This window comes from Lonchura striata, chromosome 1 (assembly GCF_050655825.1).
Source record: "Lonchura striata isolate lonStrDom1 chromosome 1, ASM5065582v1, whole genome shotgun sequence".
Classification (NCBI taxonomy): Eukaryota; Metazoa; Chordata; class Aves; order Passeriformes; family Estrildidae; genus Lonchura; species Lonchura striata.
The window spans coordinates 90,472,553-90,495,242 of NC_140703.1; the positions used below are offsets into that span (position 1 = coordinate 90,472,553).

At 37.8% G+C, this 22,690-nt stretch overlaps 1 long non-coding RNA gene across 7 annotated transcripts in view; it reads left to right on the plus strand.

The window, feature by feature from the left end:
- LOC110474669 (uncharacterized) overlaps positions 1-22,690 on the plus strand; it is a 409,027-nt gene that overhangs the window by 290,495 nt on the left and 95,842 nt on the right. Inside the window, exon 6 of one of the 7 annotated variants that reach the window (XR_014949695.1) lies at positions 2,582-2,796. The exons of the other annotated variants lie outside the window; for them this stretch is intronic. This is a non-coding gene — a long non-coding RNA (uncharacterized LOC110474669). The remainder of the gene's footprint in view (positions 1-2,581; positions 2,797-22,690) is intronic. 7 annotated transcript variants of the gene reach the window in all.

Consider the following 22,690-nt stretch of genomic DNA (forward strand, 5'->3'; position numbering starts at 1 on the left):
CAGTGACTAAAACCCAAACCCTCAATCTGTTACATAACTAAACGGTATCAGGCTAGTTATACCTGTTTTTGTCTTTGTTTAGAGACACAGAAAACATTATAGGGCAAACACATTTCTGAATATGCTATATGCAATTCATATCACTTGACAGCTTCCTGTCTACAATAACACTTCAGGTTTCATTTTAATGTATCCTCTTTTACATACATTGTCACAGGTAAATTCAGCAAAGCACTCCCTTCAAGAGATAAATTAATTGTTTTGCAAATGTTTAAAAACAGTGTTAGGATGTGGGCAAAATATTATCCAAGTAGGATGAGCCCACATTAGAGGTTAATATTCTGGTACAGCACATATACAGGCAAATGCAGTGCCTCTAATTTGCTGTTTATTAAAATGAAAGTTCTTTGTGCACTAAGTCTCAAATATATCCCTTGTATCTAAGGGCATTGACAAGGGAGTGTGAAGAACATGCACTAAATAGATAGAAACACAGACAAGGAATGCTTAATGATGAGGGGAAAACCAATAACTCATGAGTAGCGAAGTTCTTCTCTTTTCAAGTAGAGATAGTGTAAATTATGAAGTGATTCCCTTCTCAAGTTGAAAGCGCATTTATATTTTTCATGACGAGTTCTTATTTTGTGTTGAGAACATCTTCATTTTTTGAGATATTCTAGATAGTAAAACAGTTTTTGTCTAAAAAAAAGTAATCGCAAACAATACCAGAAAAAGCTCACTTTTAAGAAGGTTAGAGGAAAAAATTGTAGGATGGTAAGATCATTTCTGCGGTATTTGCTTGTATTGGTTTCCACAGCAGTATTCCAAGTGACATTCTTGCTTCTTTGCCATTTGGGACATGAGCCCTTTTTTCTAGTTTAGGCCATTTCCCCATGCATCCATTTTTAACTTTCATCCTTTTTGCCATATTTATGCCATCTGCCTGTGCATCTAATGTTCTATATTTATGTGTTGGGACTTTATATTATGTAGGGAACAGGCTACAATCTAAATATTCTTTCCTTCATTTATGCATCTGGATATTGCACAATACTGCCTGGACAAATCCATTCAGGTTTTTTCATGATGTCTGGATCCTGATTTCTTTCTTTCTCATAGCCACCACCATTGCCTGCACTATACATATTCAATAAATCATTTTCCGGTTAAACTTTTGTTCATGCACTGTTCTAGCACTGTTCTAGCACTGTTTTGACTTAAATCAATTAAAAATCAGTTTCATTAATTCAGTAAAAACTCTATGTAAACAGATTAATGTTGGGTTACAGGCATCTTATTTTGGTTTATTTTGAATGCAGTGTAAGTCAAACCAAGCTCTGGCAGCCTTATATTGATTTAAAAGAGCTGGCACTACCTACTTCAGTGTTTCAACTACACTGATTTTAAATCCTATTCTTAGTTTAACCAATGAAATTCTCACATTGAAAGTTCCACATTTTGTTCCCAAAACCTGTTGCACACATTTCCGTGCAGGGCCTGCATAGATGGCCATTAGCCTTTCCTTTCTATTGCTAATGATTCTTAATAATGTCTTGAGGTAAACATTGATTAGGTTGTTAACCAAGCTGTCTGTGGCAGGCAATTTAGGATGATAGCTCACATGAAAATTATTCCAGAATAAGATACAGTGTTGTGTGTAGCTATACTGGAACAATACCAGGTAAAAACACTCTGAAGGAGATTTGAGTGTTCTTGTGGCAGTTGGAGAGAACAGGGCATCCTCGCCTGCCTCCAGAGGGAGTGGATCCCTGGGTTACATAAGCCAGACAACTTGAACAGCCTAGAACGTCACAAGAAACATGTTTGGTGACCTGAATCTTTTCTATTCTCCTTTTAATCCTTTCTAGTCTCTTTTTAAGAGAATTCCAAAACAAATTTTTAGTCAAATTTTTACCTGGGAAGGGAGAGAGGGAAGGAGACAGAGAGGGAGGAAGAAAAGGAAGGGAGGGAGGGAGGAAGGATATTTTAGGTGAAACTGAAAACCAGGAAAGTTAGACACATCACACAATGGGATCCTAATTCACTAAGCAGAACCCTCTCAGTCCTTTACCTTGCAGGTGCATCTGTTTTGGGTCATGCTGTACATGATATGGCTTCCTTCCTAATCTTCTATTTGCTACAAAGCTGCTCTGATTATGGATTTGCAGAAACAGCATGTTAATCCTGAACTTTCTTTTCCAACCAAGCACAGATTTTGGACTGCTTAACCTAAAAACAGCAGTTACCCAGGTGTTTCTAAACTAAAATCTATTGGGTAAAACAAAATTACATTTTGCAGAATGCAGGGTCTGATCTTCACTGCAATAAAGAGAGTCTGATATGGAATAGACTTCACTAAGCATACATAGTAGCACCAGTGCCAAAGTTCAGCAATCAAGAGGAGTGCATGTTAATTGTAGTGTGGTATAATTGCAAGTTGAATAGGGTTTTTAAAAAAAAAAACATGACAAATCTTTCAATAAGAGGGGCTATCAAAATTCCTTTTCATTTTCAAACTTGGAATGTACATGTGATTTTCATGAACATCCTGACCATTCAGGTTTTTGTGTCTCTGTATTAGGTTCGTGCAGCAAGGTTCTGGTACTTGAGAGAGTTATAGGGATGGCTCCTCTGAGGCACTTCCAGAAGCTTCCCCCATGTCTGACAGAGCCTATTCCAGCTGTTTACAAGATGGACCTACCACTTGCCAAGGCCAAGCCAGTTTTGCAGGAGGAATTACAGCCAGAGAAGAGTCATGTGAGAATATGTGAGAGACACAATTTTGCATATGCCAAGGTCAGTGCAGAAGGGGGGGGAGGAGTTGCTCCAGGACCTGGGGCAGAGATTTCCCTGCAGCCCATGTTGAAGATCATGGTGAGGCAGCTGTGCCCATGCAGTTCTTGGAGGTCCATGCAGGGGCAGAGATCCACCTGGAACCCATGGAGGAGAGCCACACTGGATCAGGTGGATGGTTGTGACCCCATGGAAAGCCCACACCAGAACAGGATCCTGGTGGGGATCTGTGGACCTGTGGAGAGAGGAGCCCGTGATTTCCTGGTAGCACTTGTGACTCTGTGGGGAACCCACACTGAAGCAGTCTGTTCCTAAAGGACTGCACCCCATGGAAAGGGACCTACACTGGAATAGTTCTTAGGGAAATATCTCATGTGGCAAAGATCCCATGCTGGAGCAGGGATAAGACTCCTTTCCATGAGGAGGAAGTAGTGACAGAAACAACATTAATTGACCAAATCCCTATTTCCCATCTCCCTGAACAGCTGTAGGGTAAAAGGAGGTAGAGCATTGGGAATGAAGTTAAGCCTGGGAAGAAGGGGGGGGGGGGGGGGGGGGGGAGTGTCAGGAAGATGTTTTAAAGATTTACTTATTATCTACTTCTTATTATCCTATTCTGATTTTAATTGATGATCAATGCAGTTTATTTCCCCAAATCAAGTCTGTTTTGCCCCTGACAGTAACCAGTGACTGATCTCTCCCCATCCTTATCTCAACTCATGAGCCATTTGTTATATTTTCTCTCCCTGTCCAGTTGAGGAAGGGAGTTATAGAGTACCTGGAGTGGTGGCCGTCTGGCATCCAGCCCAGATCAAGCCACCAAGGGCTCTAAGTGAGAGACATCTGTCTTCAGTAGGTTTCCACCTCACATTCCTGGATGATTGCTGAGATTCAGCATAGCCCAGGCCAGCTACTCAAAAACCCTAAATGAAGGTACCAGCCAGTTATGAATTTGGTCGAAACAATATTCTTTTCCTCCATATATGGTCTCTGAAGTCAGAACAGCAGAGCTTTCCAAATTTCCTCCTTCCCCTAACATTCTGTCATTCCAAATACATGCCTAAAGCGAGCTCTTTTTCAATAACTTCTGGAGCAAAAAATATCATTGCAGAGCATAGCCATATCCACACAGGTCTTGGGATTGTTTATTTTCCTGTTCCTTTCCCACCACATGTCCCACACCAGTGACACATAAAATTAATGGAACAAGGAGCATTGCTCAATATGAGGCCTTCATTATGCTCCAGGAAGAAGGACGTGGTGGACACAGAGATGCCTTCAGAAAAGCAGGCTTTCTCAATATCCAGTTCAAAGCAGAAACTTCACTATGGTGTTTTACAGGACTGTCTCACCCTTTCTATGGATTAGACAGGACACCTTATGAAATTAACCTTCCACCTCAAGCATTTCATTTAAGGATCTAAACACTGTGAAGTGCCTTATAATTATTTTTTTTTCAGGAAGACTTTTGGATTGTTTTCCTTCTTTTATGATGACATTCAGCTCTTTGTAGCATCTCAGTTCAGGACAGATTACCCTTCTAGTTTTCTGCAAACTCTGATTCAAAGACCTTGTTACAAAATGGAGCAAGCCCCATATAAATCACAGAACCACAGAATTGGAAGGGACCTTCCAACCATCTTGTTCCAACACCCTTGCCATGGGCAAGAACACTTTCAGGTTTATCCATCCCTGTCTTGGAAAATACCTGAACCTAGAGGGATGCATGGTGTTTAGCTTGACACCTTGGGCAAACATGAATTTATCACACAGCCCTGTCTCTCACTTGAAACTCATCAACAACTGTGATCCTGAAAAGAAAATCCTATGGGAAATCTGTACTTTAGTACAGATGTCTGTACTTTAGTACAAAAATCAAGTTGAGCCTCCAAAAATTATAAAGTGCTACATTAATTGCTCTTTTTCACTTTCCACCTTCTTGATTTAAGCTTTTACAGCTCATATTTTTGAACTTTCCTCTGCAGCCAATACCATTAGGAATGTTTTTCTTTTTCTTTAATAAAAACAGCTATTACCAGGTAATAACAGGATTTTTGAAGCTAAGACACTAAAAATACTGATTGTTGCAAAATGAGTGATTAAATTACAAGTCTTGGTGACCTCATGAAGAGTATTTCCTTTCAAGACCAGTTTTCTCGTATTTCTGAAGTAATTTCTCAAATTAAACTGCTTTATCCTTTTTTTTTTTTTTTTTTTTTTTTTTTTTTTTTTTTTTTTTTAATGTACACAAAGACTTGTGCAGTTTAGGAAGCAAAGCAAGGATGAATCCAGGCCCACTTGATGCTGGGAGAGCATCAGGTGATAGATCATGCAGACATTCTATTTATCAACATCAAAATTTATTTGTCTAATTCATGAAATGTTATTTTATCATCACACAAGGGTATGTGGGTTGCTTTTTTCAACTAAGTATGTATTTGTAGTAGTAGATTGTCAAATCTCCCAAAATTCACAGTTGAAAATGATGTGCTGAAATTTTCAAATTGACATAATTAAGAATATTACGAACAAATGCAGATAGTTAATACAGCACATGAAATAGGTTAGATTTTTTTTTCATTTATTCAAGTCATGGTTATAATGTCCTGAAATTAAACTAATTTAACATGGAAGATTCTCTCAGTTTCAGACAGTTTCAGGCCAATTCTTTCCAAGTGCAGCTATTACCTCCAAAAAAATTACATAACTCGCCTTTTTTCTGCAAATCGCTGAAGCCCAACTGGTGCTCCATTATTAACATCAGAGCTGTCAGCATCTCAGGGAGGCAAAAGTAGAAAGCAAAGCACTCCTAGCAGCAGCTACAAAATCATGCTTGCACTTAGAGAAATCTTTTCTCAATCCTCTTTACAACAAGCAGAGAACTGCTTAAAGTACAGTATGCTGGAGGTGGGGTTCATTTCACTTTCACTATCTATAAGTTAGAAGTCTCTGTTAGATATCTGTACGTTAAAGGCAGCTTGACTCCCTCTCTAAGCATGGAGAGAGATAGGCACATGATGAAGGGTGATTCACCCCATCCATAGACAGGTATCGAAGAGAGGTGGAAGGAACCACTCTTTGGAGAGGTCTCTCTCTCTCTCTAGTGGCTACAAAGGAAGACTCTGGTGAGTGGCTTAAACTTGACAGCTAAAGTTTAGTGAGATGAAATCTAATCCTAGGCATAAGTAACACAGGAGTGGCCTTACTCTCCTGTACTGAAGACAGTGTTATTAATGATGGTTATTGGAAGCATTCTGCATTAAAAATGCACAACTTGTGTCATGCTTATATGCTAATATGAATTAATGTGACTATGCATATAACCACACTGATATGTCATGTGTGTCAGAGCCTCTGTAAAAAAAAAGTAAGAAGGGCAAGTTTAGCAAAGGACATGGCTTCAAAACGACATTACATTCAACTAGGACCCTGACCAGTTTCTGAATGCCTCTTTTTTTCTCAGAGATAACTTTTACAACTGTCTTACAGTAACGACAAACCTGCTCATCTGTTTTTCCATCTAAGTGCCATTTGCCTCGTATTTTGCAGGAAGTGGAACTGTATTAAAATAAAACTAAGAGAGTCAGAACATATACTTTTCCTATTATTTGCATTAACTTTACAGCCCATCATTGTAGTTTAAAATCTGAAAATAGGTAGAAAATATCCTCCCCTATGAACTTTAGGCAGTATTCTGTGTGGCATTGATTGATTTGCTTTCACATTGCTTCTAGAGCAATGTGAAATGCTGTCTAGAGCAGGTGTGGCCTGTGAAGTAATAACTCTTGACCCTGGCTCTTCTCTAGACTCCATACAATGTCTTCATGACCCTAAAGCTTCTCTTTATGTCAGTTCAAAGAGTCTGACATCAGTGAGGGTTGTGCTGGAGCCAACAAGAACGGTGACTGTTATACCAAGAAAGTGACTACACATGTGGCAGGCCATAGAGTTTGTCATGATAGCATTGTCTGATGGTACAAAGTCTGCTGAAGATATGTCTGAAAACAGGGAATAATGGGAAAATCAGCATGATAGAGGATCAAAATTCCTATGTCTGAACAAAAGTAAATATTCTTGCCATTATTAATACAGCAGCATAGGCAAACTCCGATGGACTTTATTTGGACATGGCTTTGTCCATTTTAATGAAGAAACACAAATTTTGCCTTTTGTCTTCACAGCCTCTAGCAGAGATGACATCAAAAGAAAGAATTCAAGAGACCTCTGCAGCCTGAATATGTGTCTTTATTAATTATTTCTTGAAGACAAAAGTGACTCGACATAATTTTGTGTCTGCACCCAGGAGTTTAAGGCTCTATCAAATCAAGTTTGTCATCACCCTCTCTTCAGTTTTACTGTGGATATCTACATAGTTAAGCTTTCACCCCAAAAAGGTTCCTTTGATTTACATCAATGCAAGTAGACAATGAAAGCTTTTGCACTTAGTTTCAAAACACTTCGTTGGAAGGCATAATTCATGCGTGTCAGAGTATTTCATCTATACTTAGATGCTCTGTCAGCATCAGCTTTTAAATCTAGGTACTTTTAGTATTCTTACTGTAGCACATGCATGAGAAAATACTGTAGCTGTGAAAGTCCAGATTGTGCAATCCACTAGCCTAGAAGGTACTGTCACTTTTATATGCCCAATATTTTATTCAACCATAGCTCAAATAAATGCAGATTAAAAAAAAATATTTATCTTTAGGTCTTGCCTTGCTTTCTGGTTCTCAGTGTTTGGTATTTGAGAGTATATTATATCTAGCAAAAAACTCATATGCTATGTACCCTCAGTAAGCAGAAAAAAAATTCAAAATATTGCAATTAGATGGGGTTTATCTCATTGTTCTTAAAAATATCCATTTGGTTTTCATGGTAGTCTCAACCCCTGGGTAAGTAAAAATAAAACCAGAATCTTGTATTTTTGATTCATCCATCTAGACAGGAAGATTTATAAAGCACCATTTACTTGGTGAATCTTTCACTCTAAGTTATCTAATGGTTTTCTAAAATTAGATTCTACTTTCAAAAAATCAAAACTGTTGGAGTAATTAACATAGCACCTATTTAGGGATATTGATAGATACACAAACATCTGGGAAAAATACTGAAAGACAAAGTTACATCAGCTTTGAATGTGCTTAAAACAACACATTAGAAGTCCTCATAAGGTTTTATTTATAGGAAGAAGCAAATTGGTTGAAACCTTGATCCCACTGAAACCAATAAGATTTCACCCTTTCTCTTTTGCTAGTCAGACACATTCCTAGTGACCATGACCACAGGGACAGATAAATGTCTCTTGAAATATTAGGTTTATTTGACACTTCTGTGCTTCACTATCTCTTGAAGCAAGTGCACATTATGTGTTCCAGCCTGAAAGCTTCTAATAGTTGACAGAAGATAAAAATAAATGTTACTATTTACAGATCCAAAAAATTTAAGAGGAGTGAAAAATATTTTGACTGTTTCATAAAATAAGTGTGAAAAGTGGTCAGTGAATAATTTTAAAGGGTCCGTATTAAATTTGTATTACTGCTGTTAAATCCTAGATAAAATTGGAAAGTAAATTCACTAAAAAGTAAGTGAAAGAATCTTGTAAGCATTCTGCAAACTCAGTCTCTAAGTCTCCAATATTAGGGTGTTGGGCCCTAAAAGTTACTGCCTTCTATAATATACAGCCAAGTATGTTCTAGTATCTCTTTATATTTAGTTATTTTAATGTGGCCACTACTTTCTTTCAAGCTCTTCATTTTATGGGGTTAAAAGTCCACAATACATTATAGGATTTATCTGATCCTTGAGAGTCCAATGTGTGAAAGCTGAAGACAGCTCTTGCCCAAAAGCAAGAGCCAGGATGCCAAAGAACATAAAACCACTAAAAAACATAGAGATGGACAAGATTTAGGGTTGGGAGAGAGGAAAAGAAGAAAATAATTCCACAGTGAGGCAAAGAGGCACAGAGTGACACTCATTCATATGCTTTTCTTTTGAGATGGACTGGCTAGTTATAACACCTCCCCACCACCACCTCCCAGATGTCTACTATTTCCCAAATCCTTCCCAGGAGCAGATTAAAGACTAGCAGGTGGCCCAGGAAAAAATCATCTCAGAGACCATTCAACCTTTCCAAAATGAACAATCAAGTTCCAGTCTCACTTCTTTCACTGTTATATTTGCTGCCACAAAAATACTCATGAGCAGCAGAAACAACCTTAAGGCAATGATGTATGGAACAGCTGACTTCTGTGGTTCGCAAGAGCGGTAATTCTAAACCTTGTCCCTGTGTAAACTGATTTCTGGTTTTGAAATGTAGTCATTGGCTTCCCAGCTGCTGATAGCTATAGAGCTGCCTAAAGCGAAGCCAGCTTCTCTGCTGAGCAGGCAGTATGGTTTCTTGCTGTAATGGAAACGACTTGAAAGGCAGCCTGTTGACTGTGTAAAGGATGGATGTGCATGACTTTTGTTCAGAGCCAATGTTTTTCCTGCCGTCCTCCCCAAAGAGACCTTAAACCTGGAAGCCAGTGGTTTCATAGACAAATTCAAGACTCAGTCATAATCAAATAGGCTCAGCACAGCATGTTATTGCACATCAACAAGACGGCAGTAACTGTCCACTACAAATACAAGATAATGTGACATACGTTAGCCCACAGTGAAAAGGGGCTAACCTAAGCCAAATTACTCTCAGTGTGCCATGGGCTAAGAGCATTTGCACAGGCATTTATGAGACAGTTAACCAGAGTAATTTGATCATATGTCTGATTTCAAAGACAAAATAGACTCTAAATTGCTAGTGTGGTATATGGGAGATATAGCCATGACATTCTGTTGCACTATCATCTGACCTAAAAAGAATGTAAAAGATACACTCCCTTCCTGGCATTATTTTAACACAGCATTTTACCAGCCTGAATTATGAACACAGAGGGAAAAAAAGTGTTATATTTAAACCTATAAAAATGCAGTTTATTCCTATTTGATAAGGCACAACTTTTTCTAGCAATTGTAATCTGTAACATTGCAGCCTTAGGAGGTAATTTACTAAATAGGACAAAATTAGCTGATTTTTGGACCATTTAAAGCAACACTTCTGTTGAAAGCATATAAAATGTATTAAAGTAATCTCTAAAGTCTTTACCCCTGCTTGAGATTTTAATTTACTCAGAGTTAATAAATTATCCCCTTTCAGAAGCTATTGAAAATTTTCACTTAAATCCTTTTTAAAACTTAATGTGTTCAATTGAATCTTAAGCAATTTATACACACATACACAGAGCTTGAGGTGGTCACCATTCTAAGGTGAAGGCTGAAAAGAGGTTAGATTAGCACTAACTCCTCTTCCCTTAGGGATTGCTGGGGTGCTATTAATGAATGCGAATTCCCTCCTCCCCCAGAGCCCTCCCCCTGCATATGCACTGGTCTGGCTTTTGAGTAATTACTTTTCCACAACTGTATTTAGCAAAATACCCTGTTCAAAGCCCAGGCCCATTTGCTTTCCTGCTGAAGGATGTGACTGCAATCAGGGAAGAGAGAAGCAAATCTGGGTCACCCCAGTATTCAGGTTAGCTGGGACACAAAAGCTTGCTTCATCTCAGACAGGACTCTGTGTTACATTTGCACACTTATCAGAAATATTTTTTTCGGGCTATCAATTATTATATTTGAACATTGCATCCTTGCTCTAGGGAGCCCTTAGCAAGCTGTAGCAAAAATCAATCCAGTTTTACAACTTTTACCTTGGCACAGATCCAACTCTTTATCTACATCTCACAGTTATTTAAAGATGTGGTGCCTTTTTTCCTGGAGTATAGCTATATTCCTGAGTAAGACTTGCCCTTTTTCCTTTATTAGGGTTAATTTCTGAATCTGCTTTGGTTTCATTTTTCATGTTTGACAATTGGTGTGTCTGTGGCAAGGTTTATATGGCTGGGTACCCAAGTCTCCCAGGGAGCGTGCATTTCCGAGCATGTATTTCTCACGGCAACCAGAGCCTCTTATTTCAGGGACTGTAGGTTGGAGCCCACTCTTGTTCAAATTGCTTTAACATTGGCTGTGACTAGAGTAGTTGCATCTGAAAATTTCTCCATATGTTTTTTCTGAGTTTTATTTTTCCAGTGCCCACCCTACCTAAGAGGTGGCCAAGGCAAATGTCCCCCTCTATGTGTGTAGGTGCACAAGGCACCATTACCAGCACACCTCGAGGGCCATCTTCATCCAAGATGTTTTGAACCCCAACACTGGCAGCAGTCTCAAAAGACAGACACTATAAGCTGTCTCAAAAGGCTACTGACTCCCATATGGTAGGGAACTTTGGACAGCAAAAACTGGTCTTAGATATTACTGTGTCCATGTAGGCTACAAAAACAGACAGCAGATGCTGGGCATCACTGCAGTTATGAACTAAAAGACATTAAAAGAGAAAGTCTGTCTTAGAGCTGAACTTTGAAAGGGTTTTGTGTTTATTTTAGAAGCAGACACTGTTCCTATTTCTCTATTGAACACGCATGTGGAAGTTCACAGAGCCACTAATCAGATTGCACACATTTCCATGTTTCTAATTCTCTTCTTTTCAGCTCAAAAATATGTTTTACCACTTCCCATTAAAGTTACTTTATTAAATTCCCTCACAGCAGTTAGCTGCTAAAGGGCTAAAAGACATCCTTTAATTTACACCATGCAAGTTTATAGAGAGTGACTGCTGGAAAGTCCATAAAGCATGAGTTTGGCTCATTGCTTCCAGCCTGCTTTCACAATCCAGCCATGGTGGTGCTCAGAGAGACTCAGAAAGGTGCAAGTCCATAGTGACACAGGTGCATCCTCTTTCTCTGCTGGAAGGAAGATGCTTCCTTACATAAGTTGCCACCCTAATGCCAGGGGAGTGTGATGTGAGTGGTGTGTCCAGTAACAACAGCTGCACAAAGCAAACCAAATCCCTGCTGTCTGCATAGTATAATGTGTAGTTTAACTAATCTCATTCATTAATACAAACTTACTTTTTCAGCAGTGGCATTTTAAAGAGAGTAACTAATGAGGCTTCCCCTGCTCCCAAGCAATATGGAGTTAACTACCTTTGAGCATATTGTCTTTAGAGCTCCTAAGTGAAGCTACATCAGTCCTAGGAAGGGTCCTTCCAAAAAAGAAAACCAGTTTATATTTTTGGTTTGATTCTATTTGGAGCCATTTCTCTGTCTTTCCTTATAGTCAGAATATGTGACAGCATTCCAGTGGCTGAGACCTTAAATCAAGTGTTTGGCCACTTGCAAACAGTCATTGGAAAAAGAAAAAGTTTACTCTTTTCCATCTTTCACACTTTCTTACCTTTTACCTGTTTAATTTAAAATATTGCTTGATATTACCCAGAGTTGTGTAGTGTTAGAGGCTTTTGACAGCTAGTTGTATTTTAGGAGCAGATGAAATGGTTCATATTCTCAGAGAAAACATAAGGGATCTTTTAGAATAAAATGTACTATAAACATACACAGTAGCATTACCAAAAACAATATTTTCACTTCTTTTTATTGTGGAAAAAAAATTACAGAAGAAACAAGTACATATTCTGACCTCAATATAGGCAAAGAAGGTCTGGATAGTGGGAGCCATTTTTATTTACTCACGTAATAAAACTTTGCAGGCAAAACTACGGGGAATTTATGTTTTGTGACTCATGCTAAGAGAAAACAAGAAACTCAAAATTTAGGTTCAAGCTTCTGATTTCATTTTCTAGTTAAGGTAGGAATGCTTGCTGGAACTTTCTCCTTCCAAGCTTTTGTTGATTTCTGTCATTCAGGAATCATGAAGTAAATATTTATTAACATGGGAACCCTCCTCCCTTCCTGCCCTTCATATTTGTGCTTCTTATGCTAATGAACTTACTTTAACAAGGGAACCATATTCCTCCTGGGTCTGCATCAGTTCTGGTGCCAACACATTAGTTATTTAAATGTAGTTTTATATTAATTTTTCATACTGTAATGCATTGTTCCCTGCAAATATACATGTAGCTGGTTTTCAACAGTAAACAAATATATGTTAAAGATATTGTTAGCTGAACACCTTTCATCTTTCATTTTGCTTGCTGTGATAAATGGTGGTCATTTCTCACTCTTGCCCTCTGTCTTTTCTCAACCATCCTATTTCCCTTTTATACTTCTGTGGTGACCACAGAAGTTTTCCATTTGTTTTCTGTTTTCCTAAGCAGGCTAATAAAGAATTCTAAAACTATATCTTTTCCATGCATTCAATATCTACCTCTAGCATTCTCAAAGTCTGGGATAAAGACTTGCAGTCTTTGATTTGGGAAATACAGTAAACAAAACAGGAGTTTAGCAAAAGCTGAAAAACACATGCTCTTGAGAAACAACCTTACTAGTACAACAATGATACTTAGGAAAATATAAGGGAGGTTATTGTACCATTCTCTTCTTAGCTTCTCACCAACAAAAAAATATGTACTAGCTAAATGCCTGCATATATATCTGTATGATACCGTACCACAGCCATATCAAAAGAAATATTCTTGCTTATTAAATTACTAAATGTAAATAGGTAAAAATGTTCTCTGTGAGGTGGGAGCTGTTATTTCCAAAAGATGTGTTTTTAAATTAAAAAGTAGAAACTAGATTTGATCTACTGCTAGGGCTACTATTTAGTGTATCAAAAGTTCAGGCCTTGCAACACCCAGATTTCTCCATTTTGAGTAATTTAAAATTAATAAATATTTTGATCTCAGGAGTGGGTTGCTATTAAGGAATTTGATAAGATGGCTGAAGTCTTCAACAACATTCTCATAAAAGTCCTCAAGAAACACAGACATGAAACAATGAGCTATCAGCTCAGGTATGTGTGAGACATTGCTTTATGAGTTTCAATGCTAGGGAAGTAGAAGTCAGTTAATGAGTTCTCAGTCTTTGAAAGAGGCCTCACAAATGATTCAGACTGCTAGAGTCTGACTTCCATATCAGGTAAATGAAAGAAACTATTACAAAGGAGAGAAATAACAGATATCTAGATAAATATGATCTATTACAGGGGAGAACCAACTGAGCTTCTGTCAAGGGAGTCCACTCTCACAGATCAGTGGAAGTTCTTTGAGGAGTCATAAAAGCTAGGGAGTATGGTGACCCAATGACTCCATACTTACATTTTGAAAAAGCATTCAGCGAAGTTCCTTAGAAGAGATTTCTAAAGAAATTGCGTTGTCATGGGTAGGAAGGAAGGCTATATCTTGGATTAATAATTGGTTAAAAGTGAAGAAAACCTGGGTAGGAATAAAAGGTCGGTTTTCAGAATGAAAAGCTAATAATAGCAAGGTTCCCTGGGCCCTTGGCATAAGTGTTGTCCAGTGTGTTAAAAAATGACCTCAAACGGAGAGCAAATAGTCAGGTGACAAAATGTACAATCGAGACAGAGTAATTTAAGACACTCAAAACTGATTCTAATGATAGAGTGTTTCAGAAAATATTCACATGTCAATAGTAAATGAAGTTCAGTAAATGGCTACATAGAAGTGTATACCTGATGCAGACTAAGCTAACTGCCACCACTCAGGAAACACATGCTGTAGGTAAGGGTGTTTCTCAGCAAATATTTGCTCAATGACAAGAAGCAACCAGAAAGATAAACAAATCTGATCCTTAGCATTACATGGAATTTTGCTAGATTATAGGAAATTTAGGGAAAAACTGTAAGGGATGAGCAAATTGAGAAAGATTAGTAGGATGGGGTAGTTTCTGTATGAGGAAGGACTCTATTAGCAGTGGGGGGATATGACTGACAACTAGAAGTCCATCTGGAAAAGTGAATAGAAATATAGTTTTTAATAACTGGAGAACAAGTGGTCAACCACTGAAAATATTAAATTCCAAGTATAAAATAGATGAGAAAAGCACTCTTTTTTTCTCATTGAATGAGATAGTGGAATTGACTGATGATGGAAGACCAAAGAAAAAAGTATCTAAAGTGATGTTAGAGAAATTAATGGATGATAAATCTATTAGAGTTTTAGACATTTTTAAATCTCACTTTTTTCATTATTCAACTCTTGAAAGGATTGTTCTACACCTAAACTTTTCTGCAGTAATACATGGAAGTAAGGTGAGGCCACTTTAAGAAAAATGGTATTTGATTAAATCAAGTTTTAGCCTAATAAATTAAGGTTGCTTTAGTATTTGTATTAATGCAATAATTTGCAATTCTCAAGCAAAAGGTTTTCACTACTTCCTGTCATTCAAAAATAATAACTTTTTATAACAATTCCACCAAACAGAGGCAGAAAAATTATTATTTTTTTAAAAACAAATTGTATTTTTTCATAACCAGTGTAAACTACTTTCTAGTCAGGATTATGAACTTTTGGACAGAGCAAATGTTCTAACAGAGCAAATGTTCTAAAAAAGTCTGTATACTTTAACTTTTAAAAATTTTTCCTGCATTTTAGTTCTCTGATTTAAATCTTGATTGCCTTAGTCATTATATTATATTCTATTAATTATATTAAACTACATAAACTAATCCACTCATTCTCTTTATGTTAAAATAAAAATCCATAGAGCATAAAAAATCAAAGTAATTTCTAAGGAGGAAAAAGACATCTATTATTTTTATTAAAACTCTGAAAGTCAGGAAGATATAGTTTAACCACCATCAGCCACATCAGTTCTTCCACTGTGTAAAAAACCACCAGAGGACAAAGCATTGATCATGTCTGTCCATAAGGGAGTGGCAGACAGCATCTCTGCCTCTAGAGGAACTCTACAGATGGGCAAAAAACAATGAGATGGATTTTCTGTCCAGCCAATCTACTGGTGAGCTACTCAAGCAGGGCCTGAAATATCTGAGGTATGTGTACATGCTTTTGCTCTTCCATGGCAGTTATCTTTCTTCTTCATCATCCTTAATTTTGTCTATCAAAAAGGACTATACAGAATGATGTCTCTTTTTTTTTAATGCATACATCTCAAGGATTATGTTTTGAAATATGTCCCATTTCCCATTCTCTCGTTCATGACAATTTTAGTAACCAAAATAACTGAGAAAGAATATTGACAGAAAATAATAATAATAAAAAAAAAACCCACAGAAAATACAAAAGGATGTAATGCAAAAAAAAAAAAAAAATGGAAAACCTGAAAAGTTTCAGCATATAATTTCCTTGTTGTCCTTAGCTGCTGAACTTTATCTGTCAGGGAAATAAATGAATAAGTTTTCTTCATCTATAGTGACTGCAATCCTACCCCATGATAAGATTAAATTCTAGCATCATAAATCAACACATAGAATTAACATTAGGAGTCTGCCAACCAACCCTAGAAAATGTCAATTGACTATATTCTACTCCTAGGTCTTGATAGATGTAATTTGTCCTGTGTATATGTGTTTTATATTTAAATGTATTTGTTTAAACAGGATGACAATCACAGTAAGAACTACCTACAAAGTTCAGGGGTAAGATGAAAAAAGAGTTAAGTCATGAGCCCGCCACAATTTTAATAGCTTAATCTCCTTTTTAATTCTTGTTTTTTCTTTTTCATCCATGGAAATGGGGTTTTTTGAAGGTTTATTTTTAAAATACTCAGATTTCCACTAGCATAAAAAAGTTCTCACTGGCTTGTTCTAGGCTCCAAAATCTTATCCTTCCTTAGCCACTTGTGATTCAGCATTGTGTGTTGATGCAGATTGTACACAATCCTTCAAGACAGACTACATGGGGGTGGTTTGTTTCTAAAGTATAATTCTTGAGAGTTACTCCCTCCTCTTTAGGCTGCAGAGCTATCTTGGGATTGCTCTGCTCTGGAACATGCACTTTTTCTCCTCATTTTCCCAGGCACAGGCACAGCAAGGGGTAAGAAACACCCATACAATGGTATAGAGAAAGTTGTTTGTCATCCTTTGGGCTTTGCCAACTGCTGACATTGCCTTGCTCACTTCTGCAGAGAGAGCACATGGAGGTCATAAAATCTGCTCCATGGAGCAGTTCAACAAACTGCAAACCTGCAACAGGCTCACAAGGTAGGCATGCTAATATGAACCTACTTTTGGCAATTGGATGCTAAGAAATTAGCACGGTCCTTCGCACTTCCTTTGAACTCATCAGTTTTGATGCACTTCACTGCCTATTCCTTACCTGGTCACAAGGACAAACCTAGAACTGGCTGGATGGAGGAAAACAGAAAAAAGAGCTAAATGTCATGTGCCAGTCATCCCGTACCTACTAATGACCCTAAGGTTTAGGCAGGAGAACTCAGCTTACATTTATTACAGAAATGGAACTTTAGTGGTGTGCACACTGTGAAAGATAAAGGCATCTCAGCAGGGTGGCCACTGCAGGCATGACCAGCTTGGCCACCAGCCCCAGACATGCACTCAGACCTGGAGAAATCCTGTGACACAGTAAGGCACAGCTGGGAAGACAAACTGGGGCAGATTAACAGCACAAACTGAGCTTTGAATTTCATCCCATGCAATGCCTGAATTAATAGCCTACATCCTAATAAGATTGTACCTGTTGAGTACTGCACAGAGACAGGTGTGTGTGTGTTTCGGTTTTGTTATTGCTGTTTGTGTTGTGAATGATTTGTTGTGATGCAAGTAATTACATCTCTCTTTGTACTTTTTCTGTGGCTCAGAAACTTGTTTTTAACTATACTGCTATGTTTTTATATGAATTGTATAAAAAGATATCAGAAGGAAAATAGTAAAGGAAATAAGTGGTGTGCTGGTTTGGTTTTTCTATTTTGGTCCCAAAAGAATACACAGAAAATAAGAACAAAAATATCACTTATCTATGCTTGACCCTCAGCTCTTCCAATTCACTTATCTCATATATCACCCACCAATCTCCTTACTTTACATTCAGATCTCCTTAAATGAGCTAACAACTCAGTATTTCTGGCACTTACAGACAGAAAAAAAAAAAACAATATAATCTCTGTGTTGTTGCAATCAGTTGCAGTGAAACTTCCTATTGCCTTTTTACAAATTTTACAAATTTTATAGTCCCCTGGCTCAGAAAGGTCAGATTAATTGTTGCCTATTTACTGGCAGTGAATTTATGAGTGTTCAGCACTGAAGCCTGGTATAAACATATCAGCATTGTCTTGTCACATGACATTACCCACTGTTTCGGAGCAGAAGTCACAAAGTGTAGCACAGAGGATTTGCACAGCTTTCATCAGGCTTCTACAAGGAAGACCTGCCCTATTTGTGTCTGATGATGCAAGCAATGATGGCTAGGATGTTCTCACTGAACTTAGTAAAGAAAAACTTCATAAGAGAGAAAGATAAGATTTTATAAGCTTGAATTATGGCAAGCATATGATTTCTGATTTTGTTTAGAGTCATTTTTTCCAATTAAAGTAGTGAATTACTGCTGACTTGTCTCTCTAAAACAACGAAATTATTTATAGTAGTTAATGAAATATTGTGTAGAAAGGGTTTTATTGATGCAATGTATATAGCCTTTCAGATGGATTTTGGTAAAGTCACTCTATGAAAAGCTATTAAACAAACCTAGTAGCCAGGTAATGAGAGATAAACCTTTATGTGGATCAAAAAATGGCTAGGAAGCAGAGGAAAAGAAAGCAAAATATTACTATATTGGTCATTTAACCTTGCTGTCAAAAGATCATTAGCAGTGTGACCAGAAAGTTTCAGGGCAAGTTATGCTCAAAATTTAGCTCTAAAAAGCTGTGTCAAAAGATATTTCTATTACCATTTAATAGGTGCATTAATTCTTTAAAATATTAGCATGTCTTTACTGTATTCAGACAAAATTCATCTGTCCTAATACCACTTGATATATTTCCAAAGGTTGTCGCAGTCTAGCCATGAGAAAACATGAGAGCAATAAAAAATCATGCAATTACAAAATGACGGTGTTGGAGAGGACCTTAGAAATCTTCTGGTTCCAAACCCCTGCTATAGGCAGGGGTCCCTTTCCCTAGACAAGGTTGCTAAGGGCTCTATCCAACCTAGCCTGAAACACTTCCAGGAATGGGGCATACACATATGGAATTGGAACTAGATGATCTTTAAAGTTCCTTCCAACCCAGGCCACTCTATGTTTCTATGAAATCATCAATGTGTGAAAAAATCTAAAGCTGCAGATTAAGAGAGGTCCAGTTTGAAGCAATATGTGTTTTCAGTTACTTAAATACTTCGGTGGTATCCTTAGAGTGCAAATTAAAGTTCTGACCTAAAGGACAGAGGAGATGTGGTCATTTAGCCACATGTTACACATGCATTTTTTTCAGTGGTGTCATTAGCAATTGCTTTAACTATTGTGTTCATAATCTATCTTTTCAATTTCTTGAGTATTTTGGCTCAGATTTCATTTTTCATACAGACTCTGGTATCTATCCCAAGGATAGAAGTGTCAAGCCTGAGGTAATCTCCCCAAGAAAAACATGAGGGATGGAAACAGGGTTTTTTGCTTGTTTTTTGGCATTAGTGTTTGCAAGTAAAATGGAAGACTTGATTTGAAATTCAAGGCCAGATCTTAAGATAGTGGACCCTTGCATATCCCAGTGGCTTCAGTGAGATCAGTGCATTTCAGGACTCATCCCCAAGACTGGATTTGATGCATTGTTTTTGTTTCGGTATATCTCTGCTGAGAAGTAATCCATTGAGAATTTACTGCCCTTTTGGAGAATACTCCTGGTTTCATGTACGTATTTGTGATTTTTTTTCCTTTGGCCTTGTCAAACTGAGCATGTTATTTTGTTGTTTGATAAGACATTTATCATTTTATGAATTAACCATTTATACATGAATCAGAATATAGGCTGAAAAGTATAGATAGGACCTTCTTCCAGCAATACTGTAAAAGAGTTCATATATTTTTATCATTTCACCCCCTACCCAAGCCCCCATTAAAGGGACTAGCCCTGAAATAATTCATAGCTTTGGCATTAAAACTGTCATTATTCTTCAGGGCTAACACAGAGGAGAAATAACTTCTCAGCAGCCTGCCAGTCTGGGGCAGGTGTAAAGACTTTGTTTTCTGAAGATTAGAGAGGAACTGTTTGTTTGTTTAATCAAATGGAAATTTAAGTTCTGCTAAAGTTGGTGAGACTGTCTAGTAAGCCTTGTATTACTATATGTCCTATTTATAACAGGCCACCAGATAGAAAACATAACAAGAAAGCTTGCCTAGAAAAATTGGTGTTTTGACTTACACAAAAACCATTAAGGAGATTGGTATAAGTCAGAGGGGTGGCAACAGAGAAAGAGGTAATGCGTCTAAACCTCTTTATTAGTGTTCTTTCTTCCCTATGCTATTTGCATGCATATGATTCCTGTAGAGTCTGTAGAAAGTCCCAGTTACTTGTTGTTGATTACTAGCTATTGGTCTCACTGTCATTTTCAAATGTATTCAGCTGTAGGTTCCTACTGACCCATCCCAGAATGACAGGACTAGACCAATAACATGTGTGTAGAATTTCACATCTTTTAAAATATTTCCACATTAAAACACTTAGAAGAATTCAATATTATCTCCTCAGAATATTTATTAGACAGATTCATGGGGGAATTCATCCTGTTCTGTGCAATAGTAGCAGCACAAAGCAGCCTTAAAGTCAGCTTAGGCATCTCTTTGAGGATTTCTCTGATGTACAGAAATCCTGTAGTAATGGCTTTTTCCCTTTCCCTCGCTGCAAGTTCCACTTCAAAGATATTTGGATGGTATGACTACTGGAGAGGAACTTACTGCAAGTTTCTGTGCCCCAGGTATAGCCTATCAATTCCAAAAGGACTTCTTGTGGGTCTTAGGAATCAGCAATACCACACGGTAGCCTTGAAACTACTTTAAATTACCATGAAATCCAAAGGTCAGCCCCAGGATCCTGAGGTTCAGAGATGTGCTTCTCCTCCTATCATTTTCCCTAGAACTTGTTCCGAATTTTCTCCTTTTCTGAAGTCATGGCCTAGTGATTCTAGTTTGCACCCTGATAGTAGACAGACTTTTTTTCTTTCATCATCAGTGGAGATGCAGAGTGATTTTGATTAATGACTTCATTGTCCCCAGCCAGCAAGAGACTTGCCTTTTTCAGTTTGCATCAGAATGGATGCTGAACTGACTGTGAGTCTCTAACTGGCAGTAGATTTCACCTGCTGAGAAGGGAGGAAATTAGTCAGGAAAAAAATGGTCACAAAATAATACTGATTTACTCTACCTTCAACTAGAATGTCAGTGGATGCAAAAATTTTCCTAATCGTCTCCAGACTTTTTCCTAAGTCTATAGATGCAAGAAAGAAACTGTTTATGAGAATCAAAATAATCTTAAGAATCAAGTAAATTCCCATTTAATTCTTTCATCTCACATTTTTCCTGTGCATTTTTAATACAAAATAGAGTAAAGGCAGGGATCAATATACAGTGATGTTAGCACTAGAGTAATTCCATGCCTGCCCCTATGCTTTTTCCAGTGAAGAGACTGGGCCTGTCTCAGGAATTTTGGGAATACTGGTTTGTTGTTATGCATGTAAGACTTTAGCATATAATTCCACAGGTATTAATGCCAGTCTCAGGTCATGACTGGGTCTTTTAAACCTCAGCTAGATCTACTTTGACATCCAAGAACTCCTTGAGGACATAGCAGTCAACAACAGCTTTGACTGTAGTGACCATGAAATTGTGAAGCACAAGGTCCTAAGGTAGGACAGTAGCAGAACAGAGACTCTGTGCCTCAGAAAATCAGAATGCATGTCATTCAGGAAGCTGCTACATGGAATCACATGGGTGGCACTCTGAAGGGTGAAGAAGCTCTGGAAAGCTGACAAGCCTTTGAATACAACCTCTTCCAATCGCAATTGTGGATCATCATGTTACTCAGAAAAATAAGTTCAGAATAATTATCAGGAGACTAGACTTGTTAAACAGGGAATGTGTGACTGAGTTTCAGTATAAAAAAAGGGAAAAATATAGGAGGTGGAAGGAGGGGTGGGATACAAAGGAGGAATTTATAAACTTTGAGCGCACAGTAATGATGTTAGGAAAGCCAAAGCTCACTTAAAGTTGAAGTCTACCAGGTCATGAAGTGTACGATATCCCAAGGTGCATGAGGTACCATGTTTACAGCAAGCCAGGAGGTGATCAGTGCTGGTGAGACCACACCCAGAGTACTGAGATGATGCACTTTTCATATAGGGAGACAGTGAGAGATGGGACTGTTCAACCTGAAGAAGAGAAGGCTTGGGTGGGATCTCATCCATGTATATAAATATTTTAAGGAAGGGTTTGAGGAAAATGTAGTCAAGTTTTTTTAAGCGCTGCCTAGTGACAGAACAAGAGGTACCAGGCACAAAGTGAAACAAAGCAGTCTCTGTCTGAACACCAAGAAATACTTTTTTACTGTGAGAGTGACTGAGGACTGAAACAGGCTGTTCAGGAGTCTCAATCCTTGAAATAGGTGACCCTGCCTGAGCAGGAATGGTAGATGAGATGACCTCCCAGATCACAGAATCACAGAATATTCTGAGTTGGAAGAGATTTACAGGGATCCTCAAGTCCAGCTCTCAAGCGAAGGTCAATATGGACACAACTTGATTATCACCATGCTCTGACCAGCTGAGCTAATCTCAGTTTTTTCCAAGCTCAATCATTCTGTGATCATGTCACAATGAGAAAATCTTCTACCACTTGGACATTATGGAGAGTGGAAAAACAAAAAAGTATTTTGAATGGCACTAAATGGCTATTATATTTTTACATGAAGGGAAAGGTCTCCTAGGCTGACAGAGAGAAAGTATAGATAGTTTTTATTCCTTAGCAAGGTTTTTGCTGAATATTTAAACTTCCTAGGAAAGGAGGAATATGAGGGGGCAGATGAGAAGGTGATAATGTGCACATCCATAGATCAAACACAATTACTGGCAGTTAGCTTGTTATAGGATG